The sequence below is a fragment of the Tamandua tetradactyla genome, chromosome Y (genome assembly GCF_023851605.1).
Source record: "Tamandua tetradactyla isolate mTamTet1 chromosome Y, mTamTet1.pri, whole genome shotgun sequence".
NCBI classification, from domain to species: Eukaryota; Metazoa; Chordata; class Mammalia; order Pilosa; family Myrmecophagidae; genus Tamandua; species Tamandua tetradactyla.
Window position 1 is genome coordinate 11,743,516 of NC_135354.1, and position 10,379 is coordinate 11,753,894.

Genomic DNA, 10,379 nt, shown 5'->3' on the forward strand with positions numbered 1-10,379 from the left:
GCCTCCCCCAGAAGAGGGGTGGGGCCCAGCTAAGGTGGAATACCTCCCTTAAGGAATTTAGACCACAGGGTTTGGGAAATGGAAGCATTTAAAGGCAGCCTATAACCTCTCCTCTATCTCCACCATGCCCCCAGCAGGAGAGTCTGCTGAAGTTAAGTGTACCGCATCACCTTATGCTGGTAGGACCCAAAGGCAGAAAAGTGTCACATATTGTTCAGGATAGGAAAAATACAAAGTCCAAAGACTTCATAGGAAAGACTTTTAATCTACTGGCTCTCACCCTCAGGGAAAACTGATGTAGGGAACTCTTTCCTCCTGAGAGGAGTCCAGTTTGGTCTGGGAAAATTTGACTGGGGTCTATAATACCTAAGTAGACCCTCCTAAGGGGTAAAGGCACCATACAGGCAGGACAAGAAATAAAAAAAAACAAAACAAAAAACAAGAACTAAAAAATTCTGATCTATTAAACAAAACCTAATCTAGAGGACTAGAATAAGCTGACCTGAACGTCAAAGAACAGATAGACAACAAAGACATCCAGCAAGGAAATTCAGGGAAAAAAGAAAGTGAAAACAATCTCCAGAATAAACTAATTAAGGTAATTAAATGCCTAGATGCTAGCAAAAAACAACAAATCACAGCAGGAAAACTGAAGAAATGGCCTAGCCAAAGGAACAGACCAACAATTCAAATGAGATACAGGAATTAAAATAATGAATTCAGAATGTTTGAACAGATATGGAAAACCTCATCAAAAATCAAATCAATGAGTTGAGGGAGGATATAAAGAAGGCAAGGAATGAACAAAAAAGAAATAGAAAATCTGAAAAAACAAATCACAAAATTTATGGGAATAAAAGTGACAGTAGAAGAGATGGAAAAGACAATGGAAACCTACAATGTCAGGTTTCAAGAGGCAGGAGATAGGATTAGTGAACTGGAGATGGAACATCTGAAATCCAACAAGCAAAAGGAAATATAGGGAAAAGAATGAAAAAATATGAGCAGGGACACCGGAAATTGAATGACAACATGAAGTGCATGAATGTACATGTTCTGGGTGTCCCAGAAGGAGAAGAGAAGGGAAAAGGAGGAGAAAAACTAATGGAGGAAATTGTCACTGAAAATTTCCAATTCTTCTAAAAGACTTAAAATTACAGATACAAGAAGTGCAGCATACCCAAAGAGAATAGATCCAAATAGATGTACTCCAAGATGCTTAGTAATCAGAAAGTCAGATGTCAAAGAGAAAGAGAGACTCTTGAAAGGAGCAAGAGAAGAGCAATCCATTACTTACAAGGGAAGCCCAATAAGACTATACACAGATTTCTCAGCAGAAACTGTGGAGGCAAAAGGGCAGTGGGATGATGTATTTGATGATATACACTAAAAGAGAAAATCTGCCAACCAAGAATTCTATATCTAGCAAAAGTGTCCTTCAAAATGACAGGGAAATTAAGACACTTGCAGACAACAAAATCACCGAGAGAATTTGTGACCAAGAGACTGGCTCTGGAAGAGATACTAAAGGGAGAACTAGAGACAGATAAGGCAGAAAAGAGAGATGTGGAGAAGAGTATAGAAATGAAGACTATCAGTAAAGGTAAAATGAAGAAAAATTAGATATGACATACAAAATCCAAAAGGTGAAATGGTAGGAGAAAGTACTACCAATGCAGTAATAACACTAAATGTTAATAGACTAAACTCCCCATTCAAAAGATATGGACTGGAAGAATGGTTTAAAAAACAGGACCAATCTATATGCTGTCTACAGGAAATGCATCTTAGACCCAAGGATAAACACAGTTTGAAAGTGAAAGGTTGGGAAAAGATACCCCATGCAAATAACAATCAAAAAGGAGCAGGAGTAGTGATACTAATATCCAACAAATTAGACTTCAAATGTAAAACTCTTAAAAAGAGATAAGGAAGGACACTATGTATTAATAAAAGGAAAAATTCAACCAGAAGACACAACAATCATAAATACTGATGCACCAAGTCAGAGTGCTTGAAAATACATGAGGCAAACACTGAAAGCACTGAAAAGAGAAATAGACACATCTACCATAATAGTTGGAGACTTCAATTCCTCACTCTCATCAATGGACAGAACATCTAGACAGAGGATCAATAAAGAAACAGAATTTGAATAATACAATAAATGAACAAGACTTAACAGGCATATATATAGCATTACACCCCACAACAGCAGGTTACACCTTTTTCTCAGTGCTCATGGATTATTCTCAAGGATAGACCATGTGCTGGGTCACAAAGCAAGTCTCAATAAATTTAAAAAGATTGAAATCATACAAAAAACTTTCTCAGATCATAAATGAATGAAGCTGTAAATCAATAGTAGGCAGAATGCCAGAAAATTCATATATATATATGGAGGCTCAACAACACATTCATAAACAATCTGGGTCAAGGAAGAAATTACAAGAGAAATCAGTAAATATCTCGAGGCAAATGCAAATGAAAACTCAACATATCAAAATTTATGGGATGCACCAAAGGCAGTGCTAAGAGGGAATTTATTGCCCTAAATGCCTACATCAAAAAAAATAGGAAGATGAAAAATTGAGGAATTAACTATTCACTTGGAAGAACTTGAGAAAGAACAGGAAATTAATCCCAAAGCAAGGAAAAGGAAAGAAATAATGAAGATTAGAGCAGAAATAAATAAAATTGAGAACCTGAAAACAATCGAGAAAATCAACAAAACCAGAAGTTGGTTCTATGTATGAGAAAATCAGTAAGATTGATGGACCCTTAGCAAGGTTGACAAAAAGAAGAAGAGAGATGATGCAAATAAATAAAATCAGAAATGGAAGAGAAGACACTACCACTGACCCCACAGAAATAAAGGAAGTAATGAGAGGATATTATGAACAGCCTTATGCTAATAAACTAGACAATGTAGATGAAATGGACGACTTCCTAGAAAGGCATGAACACCCAACAGTGACTCAAGTACAAACAGACAATCTCAACAAATGAATCACAAGTAAAGGAATTGAATTGGTCATTAAGAGGCTCCACACACACAAAAAAAGTTCCAGGACCAGATGGCTTTACATGTGAATTCTATGAAACAATCAAGAAAGAATTTAGTTCCAATCCTGCTCAAACTCTTCAAAAAATTGCAGAGGAGGGAGTGTTTAAGCCAGGCAAAGATATTACAAGGAAAGAAAACTACAGACCAATCTCTCTAATGAATATAAATGCAAAAATCCTCAACAATGTGCTGCAAATCGAATCCAGCAGCACATTAAAAAAATTATACACCATGACAAAGTAGGATTCATCCCAGATATGCAAGGATGGTTCAACATAAGGAAATCAGTTAAAGGAATACACCATATCAACAAATCAAAGCACAAAAGCCATGTGATCATCTCGATTGATGCACAAAAGGTATTTGACAAAATTCAGCGTCATTTCTTGTTGAAAAACTCAAAGGATAGGAATAGAAGGAAACATCCTCAACATAATAAAGGGAATATATGAAAAACCCACAGCTGGCATCTCCTCAATAGGGAAAAACTGAAAACTTTCACCCTAAGGTCAGGAACAAGACATGGATATCCACTACCACCATTTTTATTCAACGTTGTGTTGGATGTTCTAGCCAGAGCAATTAGATAAGAAAAAGAAATACAAGGCATCAGAATTGGAATTGAATAAGTAAAACTCCCACTGTTTGCAGATTATATGATATTATATGTCAAAAACCCTGAAAAAATCCACAGCAAAACTACTACAGCTAATAAATGAGTACACCAAAGTGGTGGTTTATAAGATCAACACTCAAAAATCTGTAGTGTTTCCATGCACTAGTAATGAACAATCTGAGGGGGAAATCAAGAAAAAAAATTCTATTTATAATTGCAAACAGAAAAAATAAAATATTTAGGAATAAATTTCACTAAAGATACAAAAGACCTATAGAAAGAAATCTAAAATAAATTGTCAAAAGAAATTACAGAAAGACCTAAATAAATGGAAGGGCATACTGTGTTCATGAATTGAAAGACTAAATATAATTAAGATGACAATTCTACCTAATTAATTTGCAAATTCAATGCAATACCAATTAAAATCCCAAAAACTTCTCTTTCAGAAATAGAAAAGCCAATAACCAAATTTACCTGGAGGGGTAAGTTGCCCTGAATAGCTGAAAATATCCTGAGAAAGAAAAATGAAGTTGGAGACCTCATGCTACCTGACTTTAAGGCATATTATGAAGCTACAGTGGTCAAAATTGTATGGTACTGGCATGAAGATAGATATATTGATGAGTGGAATAGAGTAGAGTGTTCAGATATAGACCCTCTCATCTATGGACAATTGATCTTTGATAAGGCAGTCAAGCCAACTCACCTGGGACAGAACAGTCTCTTCAATAAATGGTGCCTAGAGAACTGGATATCCACATGCAAAAGAATGAAAGAAGTTCCATATCTCACACCCTATACAAAAATTAACTTAAAAGGCATCAAAGATCTAAGCATTAGATCTAAGAACATAAAACTATTAGAAGAAAATGCAGGGAAGTATCTTATCCATCATATAATAGAACCTAGGTTTCCTAGGTCTTACACCCAAAGCACAAGCATTAAAGAAAGAAGGAAAGAAATGGGAACTTGTCAAAATTGAACACTTTTCACATCAAATATCTTCATCAAGAAAGTAAAAAGACAGCTGACACAATGGGAGACAATATTTGGAAATGATATATCAGATAAAGGACTAATATCCAGAATATATAAAGAGTTTGTTCAACTCAACAACAAAAAGACAGACAACTCAATTTCAAAATGGGCAAAAGACATGAGCAGACACTTCCCAGAAGAGGAAATACAAATGGCCAAAAGGCACATGAAAAGATGCTCAAGTTCCCTGGCTATTAGGGAAAAGCAAATCAAAACCACAATGAGATATCATCTCACATTCACCAGAATGACCATTATCAATAAAACAGAAAACAACAAGTGCTGGAGAGGATGTGGAGAAAGAGGCATACTTATCCACTCCTGGTGGGAATGTCAAATGGTAGAACCACTGTGGAAGGCAGTGTGTTGGTTCCTCAGGAAGCTAAGTATAGAATTGCCATATGACACAGCAATACCATTGCTAGGTATCTACTCAGAGGACATGAGGGCAAGAACACAAAGAAACATTTGCATACCAATGTTTATAGCAGCATTATGTACAATTGCCAAGAGATGGAAAACAGCCAAAATGTCCATCAACAGACAAGTGGCTAAGCTAGCTGTGATACACATGTACAACAGAATATTATGCAGCTGTAAGACGGAATAAAGTCATGAAATATGTGTAACAACATGGATGGACCTTAAGGACATTATGCTGAGTGGGATGAGCCAGAAACAAAAGAACAAATACTGTATGGTCTCACTGATATGAACTGACATTAGCAAGTGAATGCAGAGAATTTCAGTTAGTAACAGACCATCAGGAGACAGAAATACCATAAATAATGGGCAATTGTAGCTGAAGGGATACAGATTGTACAACAGGACTGATTGTAAAAATTCAGAAATGGATAGCTAATACAACCTAACTATAATACAATAATGTTAGAACACTGAATGAAGCTGAATGTGAGAATGATAGAAGGAGGAGACCTGAGGGAACAAATGAAATCAGAAGGAAAGATAGACAATAAAGTCTGAGATAGTATAATCTAGGAATGCCTAGAGTGTATAATGACAGTGACTATGTGTACAAATTTAAAAATGTTTCTGCATGAGGAAGAACAAAGGAATGTCAATAATTCAGGGTGTTGAAAATAGATGATAATATTTTAAAACTTTGTGTGAGACAAGCAAAAATGTTTATTTGGTACAAAATTTTTATTTTGACTAATGCATTTCCTAATATAACTTATGTGGATAGCTTAACTGAATACCATAGTACTTGGATAGGGCAGGAGATTTTATAGGTTTGTCCAGAGTAATGCCCAGATAAATCACAGAGTGATTTGAACAGTGAATAGGGAAGTATCTGCAGAGTCCCCTAGGGGGAATGGTGAGAAAGGGAGAAAATTCAACTTCCCCAAGTGGAAAACTCTTGATATTCTCACAGGCAGTGGGGACAGCCAAAGCAATAGGCCTAGCCTCCAATCTTGGGATTTGTTCAAATGAAACTTAATCCCACAAAGGATAGGCTAAGCCTATTTAAAATTAGGCCTGGGAGTCACCCTGAAGAGAACCTCTTCTGTTGCTCAGATGTGGCCTCTCTCTCGGCTGACACAGCAAGCAAACTCACTGCCCTCCCCCTCTCTACATGGGACATGACTCCCAGGGGTGCAGACCTTTCTGGTAATGTGGGACAGAAGTCCTAGAATGAGCTGGAACTCAACATGAGAAAGAATAAAGTGTCAATGGCTGAGAGAATCCAAACAGAGTTGAGAGGTTATCCTGGAGGTTATTCTTACACATTAAGTAGATATCACCTTGTTAGTCAAGATGTACTGGAGAGGCTGGAGGGAACTGCCTGAAAATGAGGAGCTGTGCTCTGGTGGCCATGTTTCTTGAAGATAATTGTATGATGTTATGGCTGTCGCAGTTTGACTGTGTGGTTGTGAGAACCTTGTGTCTGCTGCTCCTTTTGTCTGCCTTATCAATGGATACGTAAAACATGGATCAAAATAAATAAATAATGGAGGAAACAAATGTTAAAATAAATTTAGTAGATTGAAATGTGGGTGATCGGTGAAGGGGAGGGGTAAGGGGTATGGTATGTATGAATTTTTTTCTGTTTTCTTTTTATTTCTTTATCTGAACTAATGCAGGTGTTCTAAGAAATTATCATGATGATGAATATACAACTATGTGATGATAGTGTGAGTTACTGATTATATAACAAGAATGGAACGATCCTATGATAAGAATGTTTCCGTTTGTATGTGGTTATGTATCATAAATAAAAAATAAATTAATTTAAAAAAGAAAGGGAGGGGTACATGGTATGGTATGTATGAATTTTTTTCTGTTGTCTTTTTATTTTTTTTTGAGTTGATGAAAATGTTCTAAGAAATGATTATGAGGATGAATATCCAACTATGTGATGATATTGTGAAAGACTGATTATATACATAGAATGGAATGATCTTATGTTAAGAATATTTGTGTTTCTTTGTTATCACGATTTTTTTACATTTAAAAATTAATAAAAAATTAAAATATATATACTAGATGCATGCATCAGTAGAATTGGACAGACAGAAGACAGCATCAATGAACTAGATCAAAGGATAATAAAAATTACACAATCAGAGAAATAAAGGAAGAATTGTTAAATTGAACAGAGCCTGAGGGACCACAGGAAATCATGAGGAATAGCAACACATGCATTAATCAGCAAAGGAAGAGAAGGTCAAGGGGACAGAAAGTATTTTGAGGAAATAAAGGCAGAAAATCTCCTAATTGTTACAAAAGACATAAATATGCATGCTCAAGAAGCAAAACATACTCCAAAAAGAATAAACCCTACAAAATGACTCAAAGACAGACTAATCAAAATGTGAAATGCCAAAATAAAAAGGGTTCTGAAAGCTTAAAGAAAACAAATGATTTCAATAAGAATTCGAACACATGATTTTCAATAAGAATTCAAAAAAGTGCCAATTGCTCTCCAAAAACCAGGGAGGTGAGAAGGAAATGCAATGAGAAAAACAGTCTATCTGATGAAGTTCCCTTTGAAAATGAGAAAGAGTTTAAGACATTCATGGATAAACAAAACTGAGAAAGTTCAACAAGAAAAGCTGTGCCCTTCATGAAATGCTCAGCAGAATTCTTCAGGTTAAAAGAAGAAGACAGGTAAATGGGTAAATGCAAAACCAATTTGTACTGTATACATAACATGTAATTCTATTCTTTATTTCCTTATTTAGAATACAAAAATATGAAACAATCATAGTTCCTTGTACTGAGCACACAAAATATAAAATTTTGTTGATAAAACAACTTACAGAAGAGAAATGGAAGGGACAGAAGAACAGACATTGTATACTATGGAACTTAGGTTGGTATCCTTTCAAACTAGTTTTTTATAGACCTAGACTGTCAAATACAAACCACAGGGTACCAAAAAGAGACAAAATGAGGCTTCAATAATGAAAGACAGACAAAAAAGATATGAGATGAAAAGATATGAAGTAAGAGCAATTAAACATTTAGGCACTAAAACTGGAGTGCCTAAATATTAGGTAATTACTGTCAAAACTGAAGGGAGAAACAGCTTACAGTAACAGTTGGAGATTCCAACACACTACTTCCATGCATGGATAGAACATCTAGATCAAAGATCACTGACGAAATGGCGTACCTCATCACTATTATGAGTGAGATATAAATCAAGAAAAAGACAACTTAAAAACAGCAGGATTTTGTGATTCTATCCCAAAACAGAACTCATACATAATTATCAGATGTGCATTGATCATACTGTAGGATAGATCACATTAGACCAAAAAATAAATCTACAAAATTTTAAAAGATTGAAATTATACAAAGCATATTTCTGACCACAATGGAATGCTGCTAGAAAATCCACAAATAGAGGAAAATTAAATAACACCCTTAAACAACAGTGGATCAAAGAAGAAATTGCAAAGGAAATTAGTAAGTATCTTGAGATCAATGAAAATGAGAACATATGTGAAATCATATGGGATATAGTGAAGACACCTAATTAGAGAGAAATTCATAGCCCTAATGTTTATGTTAAAAAGAAGAGATAAATTCTGAGATCTAGCCACACACCCTGGAGAAGCTGGTAAAGAAATCCAAAAAACCAGAAAGAAGAAAAAAAACAAAGACTAGAGCAGAAATTAATTAATCAAAACCAAAAGTTGGTTCTTTTTGAAAAGATCAATAAAATTGTTTAACCTTTAGCATCACTAAAACAAGAAAGATGGAGGATATAAGTAAAATCACCATTCCTTTCTGTGCTGGTTCTTGTCATCATGATTATTTTCACATGTGAACTTCACTGGAAACTATGCTACATTTACTTGGTCAGAGAGAATTTCTGTAATGGCCTCTCAGTGTTTTTTGTCTACTGAGAAGATGAAGATGTTTGAGAAAAAGACTGAATGAACATTTTACATACACTTCCTAGAGAAACACATTTTCCTGAACGAAGCTAGTTAACTACGATTGCTTCCTGGGAGCATATGTCTTGTCTGCCAAGCGAATCAAAGAACATTTACACCTTTATCTTTCTAGTGGGAACTTTTCCTACTTTACATACAAATTCTGTGAGAGAAAAAATATATATATGTATTTAAGTACAGTTTTTGGAGGAAATTTTAGAGACCATTTTGCTAAATTTATGAAAAGGATTTAAGTACTGGGAGAAGTATTAATTTATTCTTTTCTACAGTGATACCATAGACCTGAAGTTGGTTTTGTCTTTAAATCTTGTAAATATATAGTGCCTATTTCAGATAGCTCTTAGTAGTGGTGTTGGACTCATATTGAACTTTAAACATTTTTTAAAATTTGCTTAAAAATCAAAGTATCTTGGATTGACCTAATATAACTTATGTGGACAACTTAATTGAACACTGTAAGTATCTGGAACCTTGATTAGGGCATGATATTTTGTTGGTTTGTCCAGAGTGATGCCCCAGTATATCCCAAAGTGATTTGAACAGTGAATACAAAAAGTATTTGCAAAGTCCCTTTGGGGGAATGGTGAGAAAGGTGGAAATTCAATTCCCCAAGTGGAGAATTCCTGCAGTGGGGACAAGCAAAGCAATAGACTGAGCCCTCAATGTTCGGGTTTGTTCATATGAAACTTAACCCTGCATGGATAGGCTCAGCTATGTAAAATTAAGTCTAAGAGTCACCCCAAGAGAACCTCTTTTGTTGCTCAGATGTGGTCTCTCTCTAAACCAACACACCAAGCGAACTTACTGTCCTCCCCCTCTCTACATGGAATATGATTCCCAGGTGTGTGGACCTTCTTGACAATGTGGGACAGAAATCCTAGAATGAGTTGAAACTCAGCATCAAGGGATAGGGAAAATCCTAGCATGAGCTGAGACTCACCATCAAGGGATTGAGAAAAAGCTTCTTGACCAAAAGGAGGAAGAGTGAAATGAGACAAAATAAAGTCAAGAGGTTATTCTGGAGGTTATTCTTACACATTATATAGATACCATCTTTTTAGTTAGTCCAGAGCCAGAAAAGAATTTTACCTTAGGACACACCATGCTTGTAACAGACTTTGATGAGACTTTGTACTGGTTTTAATCTTGTATTGTTGCTGAAATGGTTTAAGTTCTTTTTGTATTGTGATGGAAGGAATGTATTTTATATATGGGAAAACATGTC